This window comes from Mauremys mutica, chromosome 4, assembly GCF_020497125.1.
Source record: "Mauremys mutica isolate MM-2020 ecotype Southern chromosome 4, ASM2049712v1, whole genome shotgun sequence".
Lineage (NCBI taxonomy): Eukaryota > Metazoa > Chordata > Testudines > Geoemydidae > Mauremys > Mauremys mutica.
This window is the reverse complement of record NC_059075.1, coordinates 55,679,167-55,706,547: the sequence shown is the minus strand read 5'-3', so window position 1 is coordinate 55,706,547 and position 27,381 is coordinate 55,679,167. Positions and strand designations below refer to the sequence as shown.

Below are 27,381 nucleotides of genomic sequence, written 5' to 3'. Positions count from 1 at the left end.
GGCTGGTTTTCCATGTATCCTGTCTATTTGATGCAAGTGAAAACCATAAAATGAAGTTGAGTGGGTTTGGCACCTTTAGAAAGTGCAAGGAGGCACTCTTGAACAGCCAGAGGACAGTATGGCACTGCCATATTATATTTTGTCATTCCAATTTCAACAATAACAATACATATATTAATCACAGGCCGTTTTGACATTTTGCTTGCAATTAGCATTTCACTACCCCATTCCCCCTCTGTTAGTGAGGAGTGGTTTGCTCCCATTGTGAATTCTTAATTGTGGTGCAAATATGGAGGGTTCTATGATTACACACTGGAAACCATGTGGTGGTTCAGTTGTTCGAAGCAGCTTGGGTTTCTTTGTTTGTTTGTTTGTTTTGTTCCTTGTAGTTCTGCTGTGTTAACTCATGGAAATTGCTCAGGGACAGATTTAAATCGAAACAGACAGTTTCCATTTTTGCTCTGTAACTAGAATGGTAAGATTTGTTTAAAAATGTGCTGTTGCTGGAACGTAAGGCATGTTTGGAATGAGTGTTTACTTTTCGTACTTAGCATGGTGCCCTTTTGTTAAAATAGGAGGGTTTTCTGTGTAGCAAATCTCCCATGCGGTCGGATGAGTTTCTTTAAATCATGTATAATAATTATGGATTTTGCTATTTTATTCTTTTTTAAATATAGATGTGTGTGCCATTTGATACATGGCTTCAAATATTAACTACGTACTTACCAGTCATTTAAAATCCTCTGTGAATTGCCAGAGCACACATGTAAATTGTTCCTTGGATTATGCCTTAGCAACTTGAAAATGTTTGTATTTCTTCTGTATTGAGCATATTTTGTTTATCCAAGCAGACAAGCCCTTTATGGTTAATCCTACCCATTTCTGTGACTTGCCTATCCCTTGGGAATTCGGTGCATGGAAGCTATTTGTTCTGTTAATCGGGAGGTTCCTGAATTCTAATCCTTGGTAAAGTACTGGCTTGCTGTCTGACCTTGGCAAGTCACTTGACCCCCTTTTGCCTCAGTCAAACCAGCTGGAAAATCGGGTAAAAAGCAGGACTTTACTGAAAACTAGATGCTACATCTGAGATGAGATTTTCTTGAGAAATAATAAAGAAAATTGACAGGGACAGAAAAAGGGACATTTGGACAGAGCTCCTTTATGGACCGTACTCATTTTTGGTGCCGTTTACATTTTCAGTAAAAAGATTCAGGAAAGTTCCTTGTTTGACAAAAGAATGTATATTGTAGGATGAATGGCTGATACAGCTTTTATGTGAGGATTATGGTTTAACTTATTTATAAGACCACATAACTTCCTCTATTGGGTAATTTACTATTTCATCGTGCTTGGTAAAGGAGGAATAAAATTAAAAAAGGATAAACAAAGGGGTTGACATGGACACCACTTACGACTGAGCCAGCTATATATATCATGGACTAGATCAGTGGTTTTCAACCTATGGACTGTGGACCCCTAGCGGTGCATGGACTTTGGTCCGTGAAAGGTTGTCGTTACCATACCACAGTGGTTTTCAACCTGTGGTCTGTGGACCCCTGGAGGTCCGCAGACTACCTCTATGATTTCCAAAAGGGTCTCCACCTCCATTTGAAATTTTTAGGGGTCTGCAAATGAAAAAAGGTTGAAAACCATTGAGCTAGATCCTGCAGCAAAAAGGGAGCAAAAAGCAGCCAGCTCTCCCCCTCAGGATTTCCCCCAAAGTGTGGGAGTCCCTAGTGGGCATAGAGATGGTACAGCATGTTCCTGGTTCACTGCAGCCCGCAGCACAGAGAAAGCATCAGAGGAGGAGAGTATCAAGGGTGTGGCTGGAGAACACTGCACTCTGGCTATTTCCAGATGGCACACAGGATATGTTTACACTGCAATAAAATACCCTCAGCTGGCCCAGGTCAGCTGATTTGGGGTCACAGGGCTTGGGCTGTGGGGCTATAAAATTTTAGTGTACATGTTTGGGCTCGGGCAGGAGCCCAGGCTCTGACACCTCATGTGGGGGGCAGGGAGGGGAGGAAGGTCCCAGAGCCCAGGCTCCAGCCCGAGCCCAAACATCTACACTGCAATTTTATAGTCATGCAGCTGACCTGGGCCATCCACTGATGTTTTATTGCAGTGTAGACATACCCTAGGCTCGGGCTCTGACTCAGGCTTGAGTCCGACCCCCTTTCCATCCACACACAAATCAGTCTAACTGGACTCAGCAAGCACTCAGGACCCAGCCCTAGGACCCTGTTGGGGGTGTGGGTCAGAGCTTGAATCCCACTGAGAATCAAGTCCAAGCCCTATCATTGTGCAGTGTGGATGCAGGTCACAGAATAATCAGAATGTCTGTGTAGTGCAGTAGGGACTCATTAGCAAGGCTGTGAGATCCAGGTCCAGCAATTGTAATCCCAGGTTTATAATGCAGTGTGGACACTCAGCCACTGGCTTAGAAACACTCAGTCAACAAACCCAGTGGGCTTAGTGTGCAGTGGAGACATACCCATAGTGCCTTGATCAGTAGCCAACCAGCATTGTTTAGAGCTTCCCAGAGATTGGGGCTGCGGTGGGACCTGGGGTAGAACTGGAGCCAAGATTATGGCACTGTAACTGGCTCTCTTGCAGCCTTGACCCTTGAGCTGTGGAAACTAGACACAACTGAGAATCTAGCCCCACAGGAGTAATTTATGAAGTTAGCCTGCATCTCTCAGATAAACCCAGATCTCATTGACTTTGGCAGTAGACATGAGCAAAAATGCTGATTTTTGACAACAGAACTGTTTTTAACAAAAGGGAACAAACGAAACTTTATGTTCGGTATAAAATGTAGCGCACACACACACACACACACACACACACACACACACACAAAGCAGGAAACGGGGAGGGTCCCAGAGCCTGGGCTCCAGCCAGAGCTCAAACATCTACAGCCGAGCCCCACAAGTCCACTGTCACAGGCCAGCCATGGGTGTTTAATTGCAGTGTAGACATACCCTAAGAGAGTTTCCTTTGTGAATTTTTCTTTGTTTATTTTTGTTCATTTTGCCAATTCTTTGTTCTCCTGTTTAATTCTATTTTCTATTTTCAAAAGTGCGCAGAACACCCAACAGCTCTGACTGAGTTCAGTGGGAGCCATTAAGCACTCAGCATTTTTGAAAATCAGGCTACTTATTTAGGTGCCTAAATATGGGCCTTGGGGCCTAACATTAGGCACTCATTTTTGAAAACTGTGTCCTTTGTGGTTCATTCGGATCTAAAACTCAAATAAACTCAAGTGGTGAAAGAGAAGCCGAAGTGAAGCCAGCATAAAAGGTCCACAAAATCCTTGAAAGCAGGAACTACCATATTTCACAAAGCTAATTAAACAGGAACCAGTCCTCTGAAACAAAGAAAAAAAATGGACATTTGGTAAAAGTGACCATGAGCGTCTCTAAACTTATTTTTCATAGATCTTCTTTTACAATCTCTTCTACTAGGCCCCTAATATTGGTGACAAATGTTTACATTCCTTTCTTACTAATTCTCTCTGACAAGAAGTTGGCAACCTTACTCATGAAAATCTGTTTTAGTGTTTTATGTCGGCCTCACCCTTAGGGAGAAAAAGTAGCAAGAGGTTTTTGTTTCTTGTGCCATAAAAAATATAGTGAGACAGTACTATTTTGATGCCATAAGCAAAAGCTTCCATTTTATTGCTAAACATGAAATGCATTTCAGCAACATTCTAATATTCATGCAGATTACTTTGCCATGCATTAAGTAATTTTCTTTACCAGGTAAATGAGAGATATGATATGGCTTTGAATAACATCACTTTTATTATCGCCTACGAAGATCTCAGAATTGGTTATTGGTTTCCCATATAGTCCCATTACATCAGTACTAAATAAAGTGTATTCCTATCACCCTTCAACAGCATCACAAAGTCATTAACATGTTTGCATTGCTCAAAGTATCGTTCAGGCATTTACAGCAAAACTTCGACCTGGCTTAGCTTCCCTGCAGGAGAGGTGGATTTCACCCACAGTGAGACATAAGTAGCTAGTCATCTGTTCATAGCTCAGTATATCATAAATAAAGTTCAGAAAATGGAATTTCTGTCTTGTGGGAAATTTCAAAATTTCAAATTTCAACATAGGATTAAAAGTCAAAATATTGAAAAATTTAATGGAATAAAAAATTAAATTTGAAAAATTTTTAATCTGAAATGTCTACGTGAAAAATTTTGACATTTTTGGTCAAATCAAAATGTTTCTTTTCTAAATGTTGACATTCTCAACATTTTCAAAATTTCCAAGTTTCTAATCCTTATTACCCACTTCATTTCAAGTGGCCTCCTTCAACAGACAATACCCCTTATGCCTAACGATCTATCCCAACTTGTATTTATCTCTAACACTTTGATTTCCTTCCCCAGACCTAAAGAGCTCTGTGTAAATTCAAAATCTTGTACCTTCTACAACAGAAGTTGGTCCAATGAAAGACAGAACCTCACCGCACCTCTCTCTCATATCCTGGGACCAACATAGCTATAACAACACGGCAAACAAACTGTTAAAATGTTAGTTCAAAATAAAATGTTTCATTTAGAAGTTTCCTGACCAAAAAAACCCCAGAATATTTAATCAAAAGGAGCATTTTCATGCAAAAAATAATCTGTTACAACAAACTCCCAAATTTTGCTAGGAAAACATTTCACTTGAGAAACATCAACTAGCTCCAATCATGAGTAACATATTCTTAGGACATTGTTTATTGGAGGGCTTGGGAAGTAGTTTTCATCCAGCATTTCCTCTCTTGAGAGCTGGTTCCCCTCCAGAAACTCGCAAGCCACTCTCCAGTTTGCATTTTTACCAGTCTTTCCACAGCTGGATAATCTATGTACACAAAAACAAGCACTTCCATCTCACTTAAATGTTTCAAAATAGAGGCTATGATAAGTGTATATGCTTTAATATTCCAGTTGATTAAAAGTATTATACAGAGAGGAGTCATGCCATTCAACACTATGCTGTTTTCACTTTTCTCCTCCCCTCATTCTTCCACTACACTGCTAGTGGCTCTTACATGCTATTCAAAGATTTGTCCAATGTTAGTTAATGCATGTATTTTCCCAGTGGGTTCTTGGGCCATATGTTTCCATGGGTTTGCAGTATTTTCCTTTCCTCTACTTTACTTATTTTTATCCTCTCCCACCTCTTAGCCAATATTACTAAACTCAGAAAAGGAGGAGAAACTATAAGCTTAAAAATGTTGGCATGAAAGCTTTTTCTTTCTATTTTCTGTGTGATGCTTGTGAAATGTTTCATTTTTGTTAACCAGATCCCAGGGCCCAATCCTGCACTCCTAACTCATGCAACTCATGCACTCCTAACTCATGCCAATGATGACTTCAATGATAGAAGCAGAAAAATAATAAAAGACCCTTTGTCTTTTGCATCTATTACTGTTTACTTTAGATTTCATTTTTGATACTCTGGTTGCCTTCTTAACTACCAATTACATGTGTGACAATGAGCAAAATAAAGTAGGATTCAGGTGAAAGTCCCAGTTCTGTGAAATGTGGAGCATCCTCAACTCCCATTGTCTTCAAATATGCGCTAAGGGTGTTTGACCTCTTCTCAGGTCAGGCTCTCAGAAATGAACCAAATGGTGAACTTTAATATTCAGCTTCCCTATCCTTATTGTAATGTGACAATAAACTAAGGATCTTTCTAATCAAATTTACTTTTCACCTGTGGCCAAATTTAAAAAACTTTTCCATGTGAAAAATGATTTTACACTTTTGTCTGGGTGCACACACAAAAAAGTGAAAAAGTTGTATTTTAGCAGTGTTGATTTCTGTGTAAAAATATTATCAGAAATATCTATATTTTTTCTTCTATATCCAACCAGGTTCCCTTTTCAAGTAAACAGCCTTCTTTCTCTCTCTCCCTTTCTTGATCAAATATATGGTATGTCAGTGCAAGGAAACTACCACTGTCTATTTACAATTGCGTTCTTCCATGTGCCTCTAGCACTGTCTCAGAGAACTGAAGGAGTTCAGGATCTTGTTCTGTCTCCATTCTTTTTCTGTTGTATTTCTATTTAATATCTCATTGCCTGATAAAAAATATATATATATTTGTACTAGTAGTTCATCTCCTGTATGAAGGATGGAAGCTTCATCTAGGAAAGATAGATTAATAGCTACTTCACAAAGGTTTTGTAAGGCTTAATTCTTGAAGGCCTGCTATGGTGCTCATTGAAGTCAATGGAAAAACTCCCTTTGACTTCAAAGACCATTGAATCAGGCCCTTATGGTATGCAAAGATTTTCAAGATTTCCAGATAGATGGTTTGATATAATTGTGAAGTAAAAGTTTTACTAATTATTATTATGTTTTATTATTATTATTATTATTATTTTAATTATCTTTTAAAAATGGAACTAGCTTCTCATCATTCATATAAGTAAAGACTTGGACCATGTCTACACTACCACTTATGTTGGCAAAATTGATGTCGCTCAGGAGTGTGAAAAAACACAGCCCTGAGCGACATAAGGTTTGTCCTTATAAGTGGCAGTGTGCACTGCGCTATGTTGGCAGGAGACCGCTGCTCGCTGCGGTGAGGTTTAATTATGTCGACGGGAGAGCTTTCTCCCGTCGACATTGAGCAGCTACACAAGAGATCTTACAGCGGCACAGCTGCGTCAGTACAGCTGTGCCAGTACAGCTGTGCTAGTGTAGACATAGCCTTAGAAAGGATGCAACCTTTTCATCTGAAGTGTGTTTTGGGACAAGCTGTGGAGGATGTAGAAGCAACAGCTTTGTGAATATGAGCATGATTAGACTGCAGTGTTGCAGTTAGCATATTCCTGGCTCTTTCACTATGAGGGAAGTACCATGTAAATTGTTCTGTCTGGAGAAGCTCTTACAATCAACTGGGGGGAGAAGAAGGCGGAGGAGGAGGGAGGGTAGACTGTCTCTGCATGAAACCAAGCTCAGTAGTGCAGTCAATCAAACCACACCTAAATACCAGGAGGTGACTGAAAGGTTGGTGTGGGTTTTTTTTATTTTTGGCTGTTGTATATTGTGCAAACTACGGGCCGGATTCTGACCACAGAACCACTGGTGTAAATCGAGAATAACTCCACTGAAATCATAGAAATATTCCAGGATTACACCAATACATGTACAATCAGAATCTAACCCTGTATGTCCATATGGCCAAGTAGGAAAAAATGCAAAAATGATTTATGCAAGTATAAGTGAAATATTGACAAGCACAATCTACTTTGCATACTTTTTCATTAGTATTTACAACTATTTAAAGATAGCTACTAGTGTTGTCAAAGCAAATTAACTTGTTCTTTGAAAATCTATCTTCTTTTTCTTAGGTGCATACTGTACTTCCTCACACATTTTTTACCACTGATGGCTTGACACGGTTTTATCTCTATGAACAACAAAGCCATGTATAATTCCATGCAATTGTCTTTTAAGGTATAAAGGAAAACAAAACTAATTTACAACACAAATATATTAGGTTTTTATGTAAAGAGCATCACATATATTGATCAAAATGACTTTCTTTGCAATATTTGATGCTCAAAAGAGAGCTAATTGTGTTACATGTTATAAATGTATTTTATCCCATTCAAGCTGTGCCAAACAGGAAAGCTGACAAGGAAGCATCCTGCTAAGGTGTTACCTACCTTCAAGATATAATCAGGTAACAGCAGTAATATTATTCTAAAGGACTTTTTTTACAATACTGTAACAGTGACTTTGGACTATCATTATTAACCTTCATGTAGATTAAAAATACCATAAACATATATTTAGCATATTTTGTACCTCTCTGATTCAAAATATATTTGCTAATGCTCACCACATAATGAGCCTGCTACTCATCTAATTCAAAAACCCAAACTAGGACAGTTAATCTAAACCACATCCATACACACTTATAAACACTACAGGATGAAAACAAAATTGTCGTGTATGCATACACTGTATATATATTCTGTAATAACCTCTTCCTAATCAGTTGTGTGCTTTATAAAACAATGTAAGAGAAATGACAATGCTGTCATTTGTATATTCTTCCTCAGTTCTGTAATGGAAAGCTTTTTTTCCTTGCCAACTCATTCCTGACAATGTTAATGATTCACTATAAAGCAGCTTCTGTGCTATGATTTGTGACATTCAGACTGGTTAGATGGGAGGACTAGGCAGGTTTCTGGGGAGTGTTTTGGATGCAGAAATGCCTTGAAGATAGCACTTTATTATATTTAGGACAAGTATGACATCCCACTTCAAGGAAAAGGGCCCTATACATATTGAGAAGGGATTTCTCTGGTTTAAGTGGGGAGGAGAAGGTTAGTTTAAAAGAATGCCTCTGTGTTTTTTGAGACGACGTAAAGATAGGAGATACAGAAATGGAGGCAGGAGGCAGAAGGATTATGGATAATGGAAGAATTTAGCCTGAGGGTATGTGCCTGCTTTGCCTATTCCTGTATAACTAGAATATTTATAATTCAAATACTTATCTTTAATAATTAAAAACCAAGGAATATTAAAGACAAAAGGTAGAGATATTATGTACACATATGTAGGCATCATGCATTAAATCCCTACAGTTGCAAAATATAGCAAGAGGTAGATTTAAGGGATGTTAAAAAAGTGAATATCTTAAAATGTCTTGGAAACAGAATTTCTAATTCACTCCAGTTCTGCCAGAAGTGATACCCCTTATTTCTTATTTCTACATATATAACTAGTCATGGGGAGAGCTACTAAAAATACACTGCATGGTGGTTTGACATGGGCACATCAACAATTAAAAAGTGGATACAAATATTTCAGATTTTCGCAATCTTAAAAGTTTTCCTCATGATTTATGAAAACATTGGATTTGCCAGAGCAATTTCATTTTGCTTTTACAGGACTCTTAGTTACATGGCTTTTGTAAACTGCTAGTTGCAATGGAATGTAATATTCTACCACATTCAGTAACACTCTCTGATCTGCATTCCACAGACTGCAAAGAAACAAAGAAAAACAGCCATTGCTCTGGATAGAGAAGAGTGTTTGAAAAGGGAAAGAGACCTCAAATGTCCCCCCAGGTATTATAAAGCTGTCAATTACAAGCAGGAAAACAATACAAAGGCTGCAACAAATAATTTATAAAGGGAAAATACAAACTGTATTGAAAATCACAAATAATGAAAAATAATATTTTAATCTATCTATTTAACTTTCAATTATTTTAAAGATTCAGCTCCAAATAAAAAACATTAGGACAACATAACCAAAGCTGCAATTCAAAAATAAACAACATCTCAGAAACAAAAAGCTTAGTAGCCAAAATATGAGTAAATCAAGGATCCAAGTCAAATTATCCACTAAGGATAAGGTAGCTCAGTTTTTTAAGCATGTTGCCTTTATGAAAGTGAATTTATAGATGGCACATTAAACTGATGTTTGAAAATCAGAGGTGTTAATATTTACACCTTTATTCATTATGGCAAAGAAGAGATTAATGAAGAATTAAACATCCAAGTCTCTTTGCTTCTCCATCAAACAAAGTAATCCCCAGTTGAACATTAACTCAACCTGACAATAAAAAGAAGAAACTCCTCTCCTGTACACATAAGCTTTTAAAGAGATGCTACCAACTCTGATTACAATATTAACATGTGTATGCACAGATAAAAATACAACTAATGAATAAAATTATTGAATTAATTTCTGAAGCTTTAGGTATCTATATGTAATCTGAAAAAAATATTCTGAAGAAAGAGAAACAGTATGTTAAAATTATATAAATTGCTCCCCTAATACCTGCACGTTTAAAGTAAAGATAGCCCGAATTGTGCATTTTAATAGATACCTGGAATATTACAGTTCAAATAAAGACCCATACTGGTAGCTTTTTATAAAAAAATAAATTCCAAATAGGTTGTTGTTATTATTATTATTATTATTATTATTATTTTATTATATTTAAAATAATCAGACATTTTCAGAAAATAAAATGGATATTCTCTTGTGGCATAATCCAAAACCCACTGAAGTCAAGAGAAGACTCTCATTTGACTTCATTGGTTCTTAGACCGGCTCCGAGGGAAGAGGAAGAAATATGAATATGTAACTGCCATTGGTACAGCAAATTCTTTACCTCCATCCTTATATGTGGAAAGAAGAAAAGAGTACTAAAATAATTGTGAAAAAGACACTGTTCACCAATTACAGCAAACTTAACTGAGAAATTTTCAGGAAGAGCCAATCATAATTTCTAAAACCAACCCCATTTCAAAACTACTCTTTGCCATTGTACCAAAAATAAGGCAATAGCTATGATCAGTCTTGCAAGCACTTGTTCACGTGAGTAGCTTTACACATGTGGGTAGTCCCACTGCGTCAGATGGAACTGATCACATAAATAAGTGTTTTCATGATTGGGTTAGGGTCTGAACATCCCAGAAAGGGATAAATTTCCACTATGAGAAAAAATTGCCTGTAATATGAGAAAAAGTATTCATTACCTGATAGGTCATGTGCATTCATTGTACACCCATTTTTAAACCTGTAAAAAAGGTGTCTAGTATTGTAAGAAAATTGACAGGACATAATGGATTCCAAGATATCTATAAACATGAAAAGCAGATGGAGCCACCTACTAAGACTGCTGGCAGCCAGGCAGCTAAAAGGATCTATGTGTTCATCTGAAGATATGTTTGAGCATGTTTCAGCATATATTTGCAGCTCCTGTGATGTACTAGAAGTCTGAGCATATATTTCAATTTATGTGGACCTGAGTCCATAGTTATACTAATCTCAAATTTTAATATCATTTCCAATTTCCATTTATACCAGCTTACCTCCAAAATATTCAGTAGCACTACATTGTTTTTATAAAATGAAGAAAGGATCAAATGTCCTCCACAAAAATGTATGGAAGTTGACACAACGGACTATAATAATTACTCCTAAACTGCCTCTTGAACTTTTTGGTGAACAGCAGAATAGAACTGTGGGCCTTCTACTCCCAAAAGACAAGCCCTTAGCTTTTAAAATTAAGTTGAATCGGTGTTAGCTGGAATAGCATTAGGCCTTCAATCACCAGTGAGTCAATCACTAGAGAGTGACATGCTAAAATGCACTTGAGTAATTCTGGCAGTCTGTCCACGTTAGGGCAGTGTTACACCCTCATACCCACACACTCCCACCATTTTGGTCTGTAATATAAATATATATTTGTAGGCTTGTTAAAATGAACACTATGTAAATGCATATTAAGGATAAAATCCTGATCCTATTGAAGTGGAGTGAAAAGGACTGTATGCTGTATGCTGTCTTCCTGGAACAAAGGCCAAAAATGTCACTGAAAGAGTGGATATAGGCTCCTATTACCCCTCACTCTCTGTCCCGATTTTTCACACTTGCTGTCTGGTCACCCTAACTGTAAGAGAGGAAATTACAGGTGATCATCTCTGAGATCCTTATTTCCCACAAGCAAGAAAGATTGACAGCAGACGAGTGGTATAAAGTAGAGGGTTGGGTTTTTTTGTGGAACATTGGGCCATCTTCCATAGGGAAGGAGGATGTATGACTTGGTGCCATCTGAATAGAAGGGAAACAATCTTCTGGGTAGCAGACTTGCTGGAGTAACCAACAGGGCTTTAAAGCAGCATTTAAGGGGAGATTGCTAAGAGTATATATACAGTACACACACACTCAAACAAATAACTCATACTCAAGATAGGATAAATATAAAGAATCAAGGCCCCAAGGGATGTAAAGAGAAGAAGTTCTTCAATTATCTAGATGCCATTTCTAGAAGCCTGTGTAAAAAAGCAAGAAGAATTAGAAATTTCTAATTTATTTCCATAAACGAATATGACTGGTATTGCTGAAACCTGGTGGGATGACTCACATGGCTGAAATGTTAAAATCACTGCTTACACTCTATTTAGGAAAGACAGAGAAAGCAGAAGGGAAGGTGGGGTAGCATGCTACATTAAAGATACTATTACCTGCTTCAGAGTTATTGACAAATTAGAAAGCCAGAACTTGGAATGCTTATAGAACAATGTACCAACTGATCAATCACAAAATGATATTGGTGGGGGTTTGCAGTAGACCACCAAACTGGATGAGGGACAAGATGAGCAGCTCTTTAAACATCTGTCTATAATGTGTAGAAAGAAACATTGCATTATCATGGGGAATTTCAATCTTGGGAACATATTCACAGAGGCTCATGCCACCATCAGTGAAAACATCCTTGGAGTTTCTAAAACTTATAGAAGATAACTTTCTAATATAAAAAGCACTGAAACCAATTCATGGTAATTCTATATTAGACCACATTCTGAAGGATGAAGATGAACTGAATACTGAACTAAAAACTAAGGGTTGCCTAAGCACAAATCATGAGTCTAATTTCATTTTCTATGGGCTGGCTGAATATAGTCCCATCCATTTATATGTATATTTCATCCCACTCAATTTTGCTCACTGTTGTTTTTAGCTTTGGGAAATTGGCCTTTTTGAAACACCAAGTGTAAGTATAGAGAGAAAGAAAGTGAGAATAGAGAGGACCAAGTGTGAATATAGAGAGAACCTCACCCACCTTGTCTCTCTAATATCCTGGGACCAACACAGCTTCAACTACATTGCATGCAAGTGTGTATACACACTCTCTCTCTCGATGTTTCAAAAAGGCCCATTTCCCAAAGATAAAAACAACAGTGAGCAAAATTGAGTGGGATGAAATACATAAACCTAAAAATGTGAATGATAGTTGGGAATTATTCAAAAATACTCTATTAGATGCCCAACCTCCCCACCCCGCACATTGCCATACATATACACACACACAATTATGCAATTAAAGAAAAGGAAGGTGAAAGAAGTAATAAAAAATAAAAAATAACATATAACAAACAGAGAAGCTGACAGAAATGAGTTCAAATCAACAGTTAGGTAATGCTAACAATTGATACGGGAAGCTAAAGGTAATAGTGACAAAATGTAGGCCCACTTTTAAGAACGATAAGAAGGAATCATTTAAATATACCAGGAAAAATAAAATCCTAGCGATGATATAGACCTGATCCTGGAGAAGGATGGTAAAATTATCAATCATGATGCAGAAAAGGGAGAAGTATTCAATATTTATGTTCTGAATTTGGAAAGCAGGATGATGTATTCATATCTTATGCTAATAATGAAATATTTTCTATTCCATCAGTAACTAGTAGGGAAGATGTTAATTAGCAACTATTAAAGGTAAACATTTTTAAATCTGCAGGACCAAATAAAATGCACCCAAAAGTATTAAAAGAATTGGCTGAGGAGTTCTCTTCATCGTTAACCTTGACTTTTTAACAAATCTTGAAATACTGGGAAATTCCAGAAAAAAGCTAATATTGTGCCAATATTTAAAAAGGATAATCAGGATGGCCTGCATAACTATAGGACATTGATTCCATGCAAAATCATGGAAATCCTGATATGGGATGCAATCAGTAAAGAATTAAAAGATAGACTCATAATAACTGCATAATAAACAGCATAGTTATGTAGAACATTAATCTTATCAAACAAATTTGATTTCATTTTGATGAAATTACAAGTTTGGTCTATAACGGTATCTGTGTTGACATAATATACTTAAATTTCTGTAAGGCATTTGATTTAGTCCCATTTACCATTCTGATAAAAAAATAACACTACGCAAAATCTATGTAGCGCATATTAAATTAATTAAAAACAGGTTAACTGATAGATTGCAAAAAGTAATTGTCAATGGAGAATTGGCATACACTGAGAGTGTTTGTAGTGGGGTCCTGCAGGGATTGGTTCTCAGCCCAGTGCTATTCAATATCTTTATGAATGACCAGCAAGAAAACAAAGTAATTTCAGGTCAAATTTGCAAACGAGATAGAAGTTGGTGGAGTGGTAAATAAAGATGGGGACAGTTAGCATATTAAACAGACAGCATATTAAAAAAATTAGTTCCACAGACTGACCTGGATCACTTGGTAAAGTGGACTCATTTGAACAAAATATATTTTAACACAGCCAAGTGCAAACTAAAACACATAGGAACAAAAATTTTGGATCAGACCTATAAGATGGGGTACTTATCCTGGAGAGCAGAGACTCAGAAAAGGATTTAGGGCTCATGTAGATTACCAACTGAACATGAGCTCCCAATGCTGTAGCTAAGAAGATGAATTCAATCCTTGGATGTACAAGCAGGGGATTATCACATAGGAGTAAGGAGATGGAATTGCTTCTGTATATGACATTAGTGAGACCATTAGTGGAATACTGTGCCCAGTTCTGTTATCCACACTTCAAAAGGAATGTTGAAAAATCGGAAGGATTCAGAAAAGAGCTACAAAACTGATTAGAAATCTGGAAAATCTGCATTATAGAGAGACTAAAGATGCATAATCTATTTCGTTTATCAAAGAGAAGGTTAAGAGACAAACTTCATCATGTCTACAAGTACCTACATGAGGAAAAGATTTCTGATGCCAGACAACTCTTTCTTCTCTTCTTATGTGGCATCTCCATTACTGGAGGTTTGCAACAATGGTAGCCATTCTGTACAATCCTCTGCTAATTTCTTTGTAGCCCTTTTGATCCACCCAGGATACCACAGAATCCACCCAAGAAATTCTTTTTCTGTCTTGCATTCTTCAGCCATCAGCTTTTCCTTATGGTGCCCATAAACATGCATCACCCTCTGAACCTCTTAAAATGTGCCCTGCAAATTGAATCTTTCTTTTCATAAGACTGCCAACTAGTGTTTTCTGTGTTCCAATAATCTCCAATACTTTTTCATTGGTTACATGGTCTATCATGGTATTTTCAGAATTTTTCTATAAAATCATAATTCAAAGGATTGTAATTTCTTTATTATTGATTGATTGAATATCCACATTTCACATCCATAATTTGACACGGACCAAATGTAAGTTTTTAAGAGTCAGAATTTAGTCTTCAGATGTATATCCCTTCTCATCAGATGTTTATTGTTCCATAATGTCTCTTGCTCTTGCTATTCTGATGCTGACTTCACTGTCCTATCTTCCATCTTCTGTAATGATGCTTCCTCAGTAACAATAATTTCTCACTGGCTGGATGGCTACATCATTCTCTGGAATCTTGCATGTTTTCCCCACGGTCTGGCACACCACCATAGTTTTTGTCTTGTCCACATTCCAGTCTAGACCATATTCTTGGTCATATTCATCTCCATTGACTTCATCAAACCTTCTTCTAAATCAGTCAGCAGCACTGTGTCATCTGCATAGGGAACGTTATTAACCCATTTTCCATTCATCTTAATACCGTCTTCTGTTTCTTTGATTAATTTCATCAGCTCTTTATTCCAGAAGAAAAAGGCATGATAAGATCCAATAGTTGGAAGCTGAAGCTAGACAAACTCAGACTACAAATAAGACACAAATTTTAACAGTGACGGTAACTAACCATTTTCAACAATTTAACTAGAGACATGGTGGATTTTCCATCACTTGCAGTCTTTAAATCAAGACTGGATACCTTTCTAAAAGACATGTTCTAGCTCAAACCGAAGCTATAAGCTTTGATGCAGAAATTCTTGGGCAAGACAATTTGGCTTATTTTATGCAAGAAGTCAACTAAATTATTATAAGCATCTCTTCTAGCCTTAAAACCTATGAAACGTTGAATCTCTGAGATTAAGGGAAATTGACTTCACTGGGAATAAGGTTTGTTCCTAAGGGATTATATAGAGTAGAGGTAATTGACCAAGTACTGAGGTGCATTTTTGAAAACAGATTATTAAACTGTTAAATTAAAATGGCTCCCATATTTAAGGGAAATGATATTATCATTTATAATGTCCTAACTTCTCAACACTAAGCTCTATTAGACTTTTAAAGTCTGCTAAGGGAAGAGATGGAAGGCAGCCCCAGTCCATGAGAAATTTAAAACTAGTCTAGCAGAACACTAGAAAATATACTGTAGAGGATAATAGTGCTCAGGCAATGGGAAATGAACACAATATCTGCTGAAAGTGGGGTAGGAGGTCTGCATCAATGCATGTCAACCCCAGTATGTAGGGTTTAAAGCCACCTTTGCTGCCATCCTCCTCTAGGTTTGTGTTCTGCACAACTCAGGCAGATCAGAGGATCTGGATTATGATACTGATCTAGAGTTTTGTATTGGATAGGTATTTGCTCACTGGATGTCCCAAAAACTGAACCAAAGGTTCAAGAGGTGATATGATACTAATAACTCCATATCCTAAATTCTTTTACTTAGAGCACTCCCAGCAAATGTGGGGGAAAATACCCTCTCTTTTTCTCCCCATCTTTCCTAACCAGAATAAAAAAAAAACACGTACATTTTCTTAATGCATGAAGGGGTAAGATACAATTATGAATAACACTTTATAATGGCTTTCTTTTATAATAGCATTTATGGAGGAAGTAGTTGCTCTGTGCCAAATTAGAGACCACTGTTTGAATGAAATCTCTCTACCTAGGGATTCTCCCCACCTCTTCATATATTTGCATTTATTTTACAAGTCTATTTTAATGAGCTCGATATAAAACTAGAGCTCATACCTCTTGAGCCTGATGAATGGGTAATTACTGTTTCGATTCCCATGAGAGGCCTCTGAACACCATCTTGTCATGGAAGTTAAGGGCATAATGTTTTAATTGTAGGTAGGAGAGTATTGGGATAATGCTTTAGTTGAATAGTCTACCCAATATGACCATGTCTAAAATAGCTTTAAACAAATGTCCTATCCACTGAGATCCTACTTTCCTCCTTCCTACTGGGAAGCTTGAGTTATTTCTTGTGGGTGTTAAACCAAGAGAAATCTTTCATAGTACTGTGCCTCATTAGTTTGAGGAGAAATAACAAGTAGGGTTCCACGCAGGTCAGTACTTGGATCAATACTTAGTTAAAATCCAGTGACTAGACCTACATGAGATGGGGCACAAGGAGCTTTCCCTCCACAATCTGCCTTTGGTGCCTATGAGCTGGGGTCAGGCAGAAACCTCAATCCCTGTGCACCCAGTTCAAAAGGACTAAGGGGCTCTAGTGCTGATAGCAGAGCTATACATCTTATGGGAAGGGAGAGGGTGGAAACAGGGAAAGAGACTCTTCCCCATCTATACTAGCCAAAATAACTCTGTCAACACAGAGAGGTAATGCTGCACCCTGTTAATGGTTGTAGCAAATCCACCATGTCTGAGGCACAGTGTATCTGAAAGCTGTCATTGGGGTGATGAAAATCCACACATAATGTAGTAGGGACGGTGGCTTCCGGCTTGATTTTTGCACTCACAAATCCCACTGAAGTCAATGGGAGCTCAGGTGCTCAGAATCTTTGAAAACAGGCCATAAAAGCCATGATCTCACCCTATTGATCTGGAAGATAAAGGAGATTGTAACACTGAGTATATTTAGAGATGATGCCAAACTAGGAAGGGCTGGAAATAGCAAACAGAGTAGCCTAGAAACCTTTGAAATGAATAAGATTCAGTGTGGATAAATGTAAAATAATATACATGGTAAAAATAATATTTGGCATAAAGTCAAAGGAGAACACTGCATGCAGAGCAGTAATGTGAAAAAGGCATTTGGAGTAAGTGTGAGTAACATTGAACAAGAGTTTATAATGTCATGCAGCTGCATAAGAGGCAATAGCTATTCTGGAATAGATATAGATATATTAATTAAGATCATTCTAATTATGATTTGTATATTGCTAATGTTTGAGTTGTTCTGCATAACTGTGCTTTTAATATTTATTGTCATGTGAATATTTATTTGTTTATTACATAAGTACATGCAGCCAGGGTGCGATTCACAAAGATATTTACGTGCCTAGCTCCCATTGATTTCAATGGGAGATAGGCACCTAAGTACCTTCGTGAATCCTACCCTAGGTGTATTAGATAGGATCTAAGAAACTCTGACAGAAATAACTACGACAAGGTATAACCTAAATTCTGAGAGGCTAAAGGAAGTTAACAGACACAACTTCAGAAAAAGTAGAATAAGAGGCTATGATAATATACTATACATGTTTGAATGGAAATAGTATAAGAAGGGGTGAGATTATTAACAGTGGTTTAAAATGGCATAGCAAGGAACAATGGCTAGAAATGAGAAAAGGAAAATGTTGGTATGATTTTAGAAACAAAATGTAAGTCATAAGGACAATGAGATGATCGAAAGCTCTACCCTGAAGGTAGTTAAGGCACCATAGCTACAGGTGCTCAAGAGGAGGTTAGATTAAAACCCCTTGAGGGATGACTGTAGAGGATGTGCTTTTCCCAGGCAGGTGGCATTACTAGTTGACTAAGGTAACCTTTTCCAATGATTCAGGCTTGGGAATAATGCGAGAATGTGTTGGTGCTATTCTTTTTATAATATTTTTGTCAGTTATGGTAAGAAGGTGGCACTGCTGTCAGCAAGTTTCCCTCGAGCTACTCCAGCAGGCAGGGCTCAGACAGGGCAAACAGAAGTGGTGTCCTCTCCCATATTTCCACTCAGTCATCCTGGGTCTGGTCTTATTAAGAACTAAAACAACAGGCATGTACGTAAGCCCATCCCCTCCCTCAACTCCCAGACTGGTGTGATGACATCGGAACCTAAACTTTCATTTTAAAAATTTGTTTCTAGCCTTCATGGTGTCAAAACAAAGCTTGAAAACTGAACTGAGTGCTACCAGTGCAGTCGGCAGATAGACATTAGAACAGGGAGGAACCCACTTTCAAAGTAGATGTGCTATGCTGCTGGGCCTGTTATGCTCCTCAGTGGTCTGGGATGCCCTGCTGGGCTCTGGAAGACTGACTCCTCCCTAGTGGGCTCACATCTACCCTCAGGCTTCACTCCTCTACTCCAGCTTTTTGGTTCCATAGGTGAGATCAGTGCGGGGGGAGTGGTGGCTCTCTCCCAAACACCATTCACTTTGGCACCAAAACAAGACACTATTGAGAATAGAGTGTGGGGATCTGTGATCTTTCCTGTCCTTTTTTACATGCCTTGACAGCAGGGAAATAGAACCCCATTGATGAAAATGTCATAACTGAGTTAACACTTCAGTACACAGCTCTCAGAGCTACTGTTTCAGGCTCTCTACATATTCAGGCAGGTTTCAGTTCCACTTACATTTTTTTTTCAAATGAATGCTGAGGTGCAGGAGAATAAGATGGTAGTCTCAACAACCACAATAAAAGCCAGCTTTTTGACCCCACTCATTTCAAGCCTTGCCTGTGAGATATTAGGACAGAAATACTTTTAATTGATTAAGGGTCAGGTCCAGGGCTGGACTAACCTTTTGTGGGCCTGGCGACGAACATATTTGTGGGCCCCCATGGAGGCAATGGAGCATGGCATGGCAGGTGCGGCCCTGCTCCATCCAGCCCAGTCCAGGGCACTATTTACAAACTAACTGGCAGTTGCCAGATGTACAATGGCCCACTCAGCCTTGTGTTGCCAGCATGCCCCTTGCCATTGGGGGGTGGTCCATGCCATGCCACTCCAGGGCTGGAGCACCCACAGAAAAAAAATAGTGTGTGCTGAGCACCCACCGATGGCCCCACCAATAAGCTTCTCCCCCTCACCTCGAGCGCCTCCCGTGCACTGCTGATCAGCTGTTCAGCAGTGGGCAAGAGGCGCTGGGGGGGAAGGAGCAGGGCAGGAAGAGGTGGAGAAATGGTGGGGGCGCTCGGGGGAGGGTGTGTAATGGGGCAGGAAGAGGCAGAGTGGAAGTGGGAAAAAGGTGGGGTGAGGCTTTGGGGAAAAAGGTGGAGTGGGGGCAAGGCCTGGGGCAGAGCAGTGGGGGGGTCAAGCACTCTCAGGGAAATCAGAAAGTCGGCATCTCTGCAAAACCCTCTGATTCCCTATGCCCAGCACCCCCCCATGCGCCGCACAAATGCACAGCGCTCTGCATAACACCATCCCTGCCCAGCACCCCCTGCCCACAGTTCCATCACAACTGCCCAGCACCCCAACCCACTCCCTAGTGCCCCAACACACACACATCTTCCCTGCCCCCTCACAGCCCAGCACGCCACCGGTCCCCCCAGAGACCCACTCCCCCACGCCCTGCCTCCCGGCTGCACTCACTAGCCCTTCTGGGAGGTGACTGTGTCTGCCAGGCTGAGCCGGCAGTGCAGCCAGGGCTGGTCCCGGAGTGGGGAATTGCTCCAGCCCTTTGGGAGTGGTGCGTTCAGCCAGGTCAGGGTCTGCCCTAGCTGAGCTCTCTCAGGACTCACTTGCCTGGAGGGGCCCAGCCAAGGCCCGCCCCCCCCCAACTGGCTGAGACTGGCCAAGTTTCTGCACCAGTCCCAGGTGGCTCAGCTCCGGGGAGATGGGTGGGGCCCCACAGGTGGTGGGAAGCAGAGATTGCCCAGAGACAGAGGTGCGCTGGTGTCTGGCCGGGGGATGGAGAGGAGCCAGTAGGTAGGGCCAGGGGGCGAGAGGAGCCCTCAGCTGGCCCAGTGATGGACGGAGGGGAGCCAGCAGGCTGGCAAGTTCTCGGGGAACAATGCAAGCAGAGCAGGCTGGGGCCCCTTCTGAGCATGGGCCCAGCTCCATGACACCACTGGCGCCATTGTAAACCCAGTACTGGTCAGGTCCAGCACTGGTGTAAAATGAGTGCAACTCCTCTGACTTCACTGGAGTTGCACCCATTTACATCAGTTGAGTATCTGGCCCTAAAAGTGTCTCTTTCTACTTTATTATGTAGCAGCGTATTGATATGCCAGTATTTTTGCGGGCGTGTCCATATTTGATTTCTGGTTTAAGTCCCTTTGATTCATTATAGTTGCCCAGTTTTTGCTAGACTTAAATAAAAAATGACAAACAAAAATTCATAAGATTGCAAGGTCAAGTACTTGAAAGTGCTTTGAGAGTTAGGAAATTCCAGAAATAAAGCTGCCCATGCAACCTTCATTCAATTCCTTTGTGCATTTGCATTATGATACAGTCTTTAATTACATGAACATACCATATATACTCATTCATTAGCCAGTTTGTTTATAAGCCCACCCCCCAAGATGGTTAGGTAAAAATAGCAAAAACTGTATGACCCTTTCATAAGCCGACCCTATGTTTCAGGGGTTGGCAAACTTTGGCTCCTGGCGCATTAGGGTAAGCCTCTAGCGGGCCTGGACGTTTTGTTTACCTAAAGCATTCACAGGAGTATCCGCAGTTTGCCGTTCCCAGCCAATGGGAGCTGAGGGGCTCCATGCCTGCAGATGCTCCAGGTAAACAAAACGACAATGTATTAGATATTCAATTCAATGATTCCGTAGAGTTTAAAATCATCAAATTTTGGTGTAGACCCGTTTATAAGCTGACCCCCACTCTTTGATGCATCACTTTTTTACCAAAAATATTCGGCTTATGAACGAGTATATAGGGTATACTTTTTTTCACAAAACCCCTACCTCATTCAGTGCATTGGGTGGATGGAGCTCAGGGAATGAAGAAACTGTTCAATATTTCTTTCCATCCTTCTCATTCAATGTGTGGCCCGACGTCTTAATTACCACCATCCAAATCCTACACTTACCAGGGAACTAATTTCTTTGTGGGCTTTTCTATGGTACACATCATTTTAATGTCTTAGTGCCTCACAAATATTCATGGCTCAGTGGCTTGAGCATCGGTCTACTAAACTCCAGGTTGTGAGCTCAATGCTTGAGGGGGCCATTTAGGGAACTGGGGTAAAAATCTATCTGGGGATTGGTCCTGCTTTGAGCAGGGGGTTGGACTAGATGATCTCCTGAAGTCCCTTCCAACTCTGATATTCTATGAAATCATCTTCATAAAACCTTGTAAAAAAGGAGAATATTATTATTCCCATTTTACAAAGAAGGAAACTGAAAGAGAAAGGCAGAATAACTTGCCTAAGGTTACACAGTAAATCAGTGGCAGAGCCAGATGTAGACCTCAAGAGCCCCTGACTCCCCAGCCTTCAATCATTCCTCTCATCCACTGGTTTCAAGGGAGTGTACATCCACAGGTTTCACAAGTTCAATCAATTGCAGCTACAGTCAGGAGCACTTAGCACTTCTGAAAATCAGGCCCAAATGTCTCAGGTTGGGCACCCAAAAAATGAGAAACACAATTAGTGGCCACCTGCAAATAAATTTTAGTTAAAGTGACTTGCCTTGCATCACATCGAAAGTCTGCGGCAGAGCCACTGTACACCTGTACCTGTAAGGTGATGAGTCACTCATGTGCTGGGCTCCAGCCAATCCGCAAGCCAGCAGGGCCATCCAGAGGGGAGAGCAAGTGGGGCAATTTGCCCCAGGCCCTGGGCCCCGCAGGGTCCCCCATGAGAATATAGTATTCTATAGTATTGCAACTTTTTTTTATGGAAGGGGGCCCCCGAAATTGCTTTTCCCCAGGCCCCCTGAATCCTCTGGGCGGCCCTGCAAGCCAGGAATGGGTCTGGTGATCCCAAAGCAAGTAAAACCCCACAGGACTAACAGCAGCTCAGTGTCACTCCAGGATTTGGAACTCTGTCCTACCTGACAATGCAACTGACTCCCCAAGCCTTAGCCTGCTCCAGCCTTGTTCCTAGCCCTGCTCTTGCTCCTGCCCTGTTCCTAGTCCTGATCCAACCCCACTCTGGACTCCTGATACTGCCTATGACCCTCTCACCCCTGGCTCTGAGCACTAGGCCTGACTGTCCTGGCTTCAACCACTAGGCCTGATCATCCCCATCATAGTTTCTGACAGCATCCTTTCACTTCCTACTATCTCCTGTCTAATTTTTTATACACCTTCCATCTTCTACAGCAAAAGAGGTAGGTGTCCTATAGAAAACCACAGCCCTCATTGAAGGATCCTGTTTTTTAACTGACTCTATTTTCCTCATTCTAGAACTCTGTAAGTGAGGTCACTATTAATTATATGTGAAATGTATATTTTAATTGCTTCTAAATTACATGTGGAATTTCTGAGCTTTCTGATGGTGGGTACCAAGCTTTCACAAAACCATGATGTAATCTGTGAACAGTACAAACAGTATGGGAGCCCAGTGTCTGAGGCTGTAAACAAGTTTCATTCTGTCTTATTAATAATAAAATAATAGCATAATAAGCAATATCAGAGGAAAGATTGGGGGAGTAGAATTGATTTCATAGTCTGTCAGATACATATATATCAAAGAAATGTTTATTGTGTTTTTTCTTGAAAACTGTCTAAGAAATGATATACATAAAAGAATGTGCAACTTTTATATTTGGTTATTTACACAACAACACTGACATGTAGACATGCTATTTGTACATTTTTTGTCACAGGTTTTTATCTTTCTTATGATTAGAGATTGTTGTAATGTTAAAGTATATCTACTCCTGGCAATTCTCAAAGGTCATCTGTTCACTGGGAGCTAGCAGGCACCTTTGATACCATTCATCCTGAAATGTGTGGGCTGTGGCAGAGGTGGCGTAGGTTTCTCTGAAAGAAGATATAGAGAATAGTATAATTGGATCTCTCCCATGCTGATCCTACAGGACCCTATTCTGTCTCCCCCTTCTGTTCTGTATGTATGTGTGGCCACTGAGGGAGATTGTGAAACATCTGGGGCTGAACTAGCAATTCTTTTCCACCACTGCCCAGATGGTCTGATCTCTGCTGAGATTCTAAAAGTGCTGAACACCACAAGAAAGGCTGTGTTCACAGTATTTCTGGCTGGGACTAGAAATGGAAATGCCAGATGACGAATGAGAAAGCCTGTTCTCATTAGATTTTCAGTCCAGGGTTGCAGACTCAAGAGGTTCAGAAAGTTAAGCTGATGAACTTTTGGATGCTTATCTGAAATGAAGCCAAATGCCACACCTTTTAAAGCAAACTGGAAACTAGTATACAATCCTTGGGCAAAATCCTCCTATCATGTATATAAAGTGGATTGGAGGTAAACAGCAAAAATGCTGGTTTATCTAAATAGCAATGTAGAAATGTAGCTTCTCAAGATGCTTCCATGCTGCACAAAGGGATTTCTGCAATTTCAATACCACATTATTGGCCCCAATAGATCTCCAAAAGGACTGTGATCTGGCCAGAAAGGAATCTTTTTAACCCACCATATCACAACTCAGATTGTACTATCTCAGAATTTGCTGAAATGAATGCCATGCCAGACAGAAAAGATATCATACCATTCAAGTAGAGTAATTTGAGGCATAGCAGACACCTTAGATGTGGAGACATGAGGCAGATGGATGGACACATATATCCTCACACATACCTGCTAATGTAAAGATCACAAAGCAAACAGCAATACAGAACATCACCTTGGTTGTGGACTCTCTCTGCAGGACAGGATTTCCAAGACTCCATGAAATCATGTTGGCAGCTTAGGAAAGATGTAATCTTGCTCCCACACGTCTCATGCAAAGCCATAGGAAACAACCTACCTGGTCCTCACATCAGAACCCAGAACACATAGAATTAAATGCCATAAAGTCCCTTACAAATGTAAACCTTAATGTGGAGCCTAAAGATGACATTGGTCTGCTATCCATTATCAAAAAACATGTGAGGGGGAAACAACACATAATTCTACCTTCTATCCACAAGAATTATTTCTCCTGACCACCATACACACACATTTTGTTTTATATGATACCCTACTGTTAGCTTCTTTTTTTTATATGCTCTCCCTTCTCATGCTTAGCTGGTGACAGTCATTTTTCCCATCCTCTGAATGCCATACAGACATGGTACTACTCAGGGGCGGCTCTAGGAATCCGGCCGCCCCAAGCACTGCGGCATGCCGCGGGGGGCGCGCTGCCAGTCGCCGGTCCCGCGGCTCCGGTGGACCTCCCGCAGGCATGACTGCGGAAGGTCCGCCGGAGCCGCCTGCTGCCCTGCCGGCAAAATGCCGCCCCAAGCGCGCGCTTGGCGCGCTGGGGTCTGGAGCCAGCCCTGGTACTACTGTACCTCTTATGGCCACTTACACCTATTTTCTGACCAATTTACACATGAGGCTGAACATGACTTCCCTTAAACCAGTGTAAATCAGGAGTAACTCCACCAAAGTGTAAAAACATACTAAGATCAGAATCAATTCCCCACCTAGGTAATTTACATTATCACATATATCATTGCTGCATTTGGCCTTTATTAAAGGAAATAAGATATGTGAAACTGTTGAAGCAAACATTGATTATTAAAATCTCATTAAAAATTCTTGATATCTTTATCAGATATATTCCCTCACCCTACTGTTATGTAGTGTTCCCTATGATGGTTAGCTGAAACAGTCCTCTTCAAAGATGCTCATTTTATTCATAGAATGACTTCAGTGGAAGTTCTACATCTAGAGTGCTTGCAGGATCATGCCTATACAGTATAAAGGTAAATTATTATTAATTATTTATTACTATTAATTGTAGCTGAAATACTTCCCCCTTTCAAATTCTAACAATTTATGAGGAAATCTATCTGAGATATTTCTAAGGCATTTGGTATCTAAGCGTGCTTAGATGATGATGGTGATGGTGGTGGTAACTGAGTAATTGAGCTTAGATCACAGTGAAAACTACTTTGGTGATCTCAGCCTGGGCTCAGATGGACATTTGTCAATACCACAAAGTTGCCACACAGTTGAGCACAATTCAGCTCTATTGGCAATTTCTGCCATATAGGGAACAAAAAGAATAGAAAGGACTCTACAGATCAGGACTCAGATGCACTTGCCAAATGGGGTCTGATTCTGCTCCCACTGGATCAGTAAGAGTGAGACTGAGCTCATAGTGGAAGTTTTTTACATTACCTGCTCACACTACCCCTATCTCTAGCTAGTGCTATTAGTCCTTAGCTTTCAGAAATTACTTTCGGAACTGCTGTCTCTAGTTATGGATAAATAATTCATAGAATGCTAACTGAAGGCCCCCTTGTGCCCCCAGGACTCACGTGCAGAGAAAACTCTCCACACTTGGATCGTAACCCTCCCACAGGTAAAGAAGAGATCAGCACCTTCTGTGGCAGCATCTCTGTGGCAGCATCTCCCCTGGGGCTGCATGGAGGGTGCTCTGGAAGAGCATGGATTCCCAAATGGGGAAAGTAGATAAGTGACTAGGATGAGGAGAAGTAGATAGGACAGGTAAAGGATAATATTTTCTTTCCCCCACTATCCCTTTGTTGATTCTTCAAGAAATTGGGGACCTCTGGAGCAACCACTGGCTAGAAAAGCTGTGCAACTGGTCTCCAGTGGCACTGTGCTGCCAGGGAATGCAAGCAAGACATCAGAGACAGAGAGCTAAGTTGAACACGTAAGATCTTCATGTAGATGACTCCGGGCCCAAGATCTGAGAGATTTGGAGAGTAACCCCAATAGCCTCTTCTGCAAAGAGAGGATGGGGGAAAGAGGTAAAACTCACCCCCTGAGGGAACAATTCAGGAGACATTTCTGTGAGGAAAACCTGTCAGAAATATCCTCCCTTTAGCCCCTTCCCATGGGGTTTTGGCTAGAGGGGACAATCAGGCCTAGACACATTAGATACAGATTATCCACTTAATCTCATTTAATATGTTATTGTTATCCTCCCTCCCTCCTCCCTTATTCCAAACAGACAAATATATCTTCTTATGATTGCTGCACTAAAGCATATCCCTCTTCACTGGTTTAAGCCTCACCTTCCAAATTTAATTTTCCTTACAAAATAAAAGATAAATTCATTTGATGGAGGAAATTACAGCTAAATTAAGATCAACATTAGATAAACAAATCAGTAAATGACTGCTGGCTATTGATTTACTTTCTGACCTGATTTTGCGGTCTTAAAAATTCTTTTCCACATTTACAGAGGAACACACGCTATACCCTTTAGGGTCTAGTCTACACTAGGGACATTTTCCCTAAATTCTAACTGGTGGTAAAGCTGATTCAGTTAATCCAATTTTAAAACTGGTTGGAGCTATAGTATAGACTTTCCTAAAACAGATTCAGGTGAAACAATTCAGGCTGCCTGACGCCTGGTCTAAGATAGTATTTCCATCTGTTTTAAAATGGAGTAGCAGAACTGTTTTTAAACCAGTTAGAATTCTGGGAGGTGTGTGGGACAGTACTAGCACTTGCAGGAGCTCTGAGCAGCATTGTACCCCTGGGTTACTGTACAGCTGCACCACCCCCAGCACAGGGATAGGTCTTCTTTGAGCCCTATGCTTTTGGGACTCTGTGACTGTTTGTAATATCTTATTAGAAGAAAAAAACCTGTCCTATAGACCAAATTCTCACATTTTTTAAAAGTACAGATTGTAACTGTATTAAGGCAGTAAGATATTTTTAACTTAGATTTCTCAACGGTGTCTCTCTGTCTTCACCAAAACCAGAATAGTGTTTAAAGTGCATT

General features: G+C 40.0%; 1 long non-coding RNA gene across 1 annotated transcript; it reads left to right on the top strand.

The window, feature by feature from the left end:
• Positions 1-329: 329 nt before the first annotated feature.
• On the top strand, positions 330-25,385 carry LOC123368623. The gene is made up of 4 exons (XR_006578839.1): positions 330-475; positions 7,637-7,706; positions 9,017-9,102; positions 25,322-25,385. It is a non-coding gene; the product is annotated as an uncharacterized LOC123368623 (long non-coding RNA).
• Positions 25,386-27,381: the final 1,996 nt, after the last annotated feature.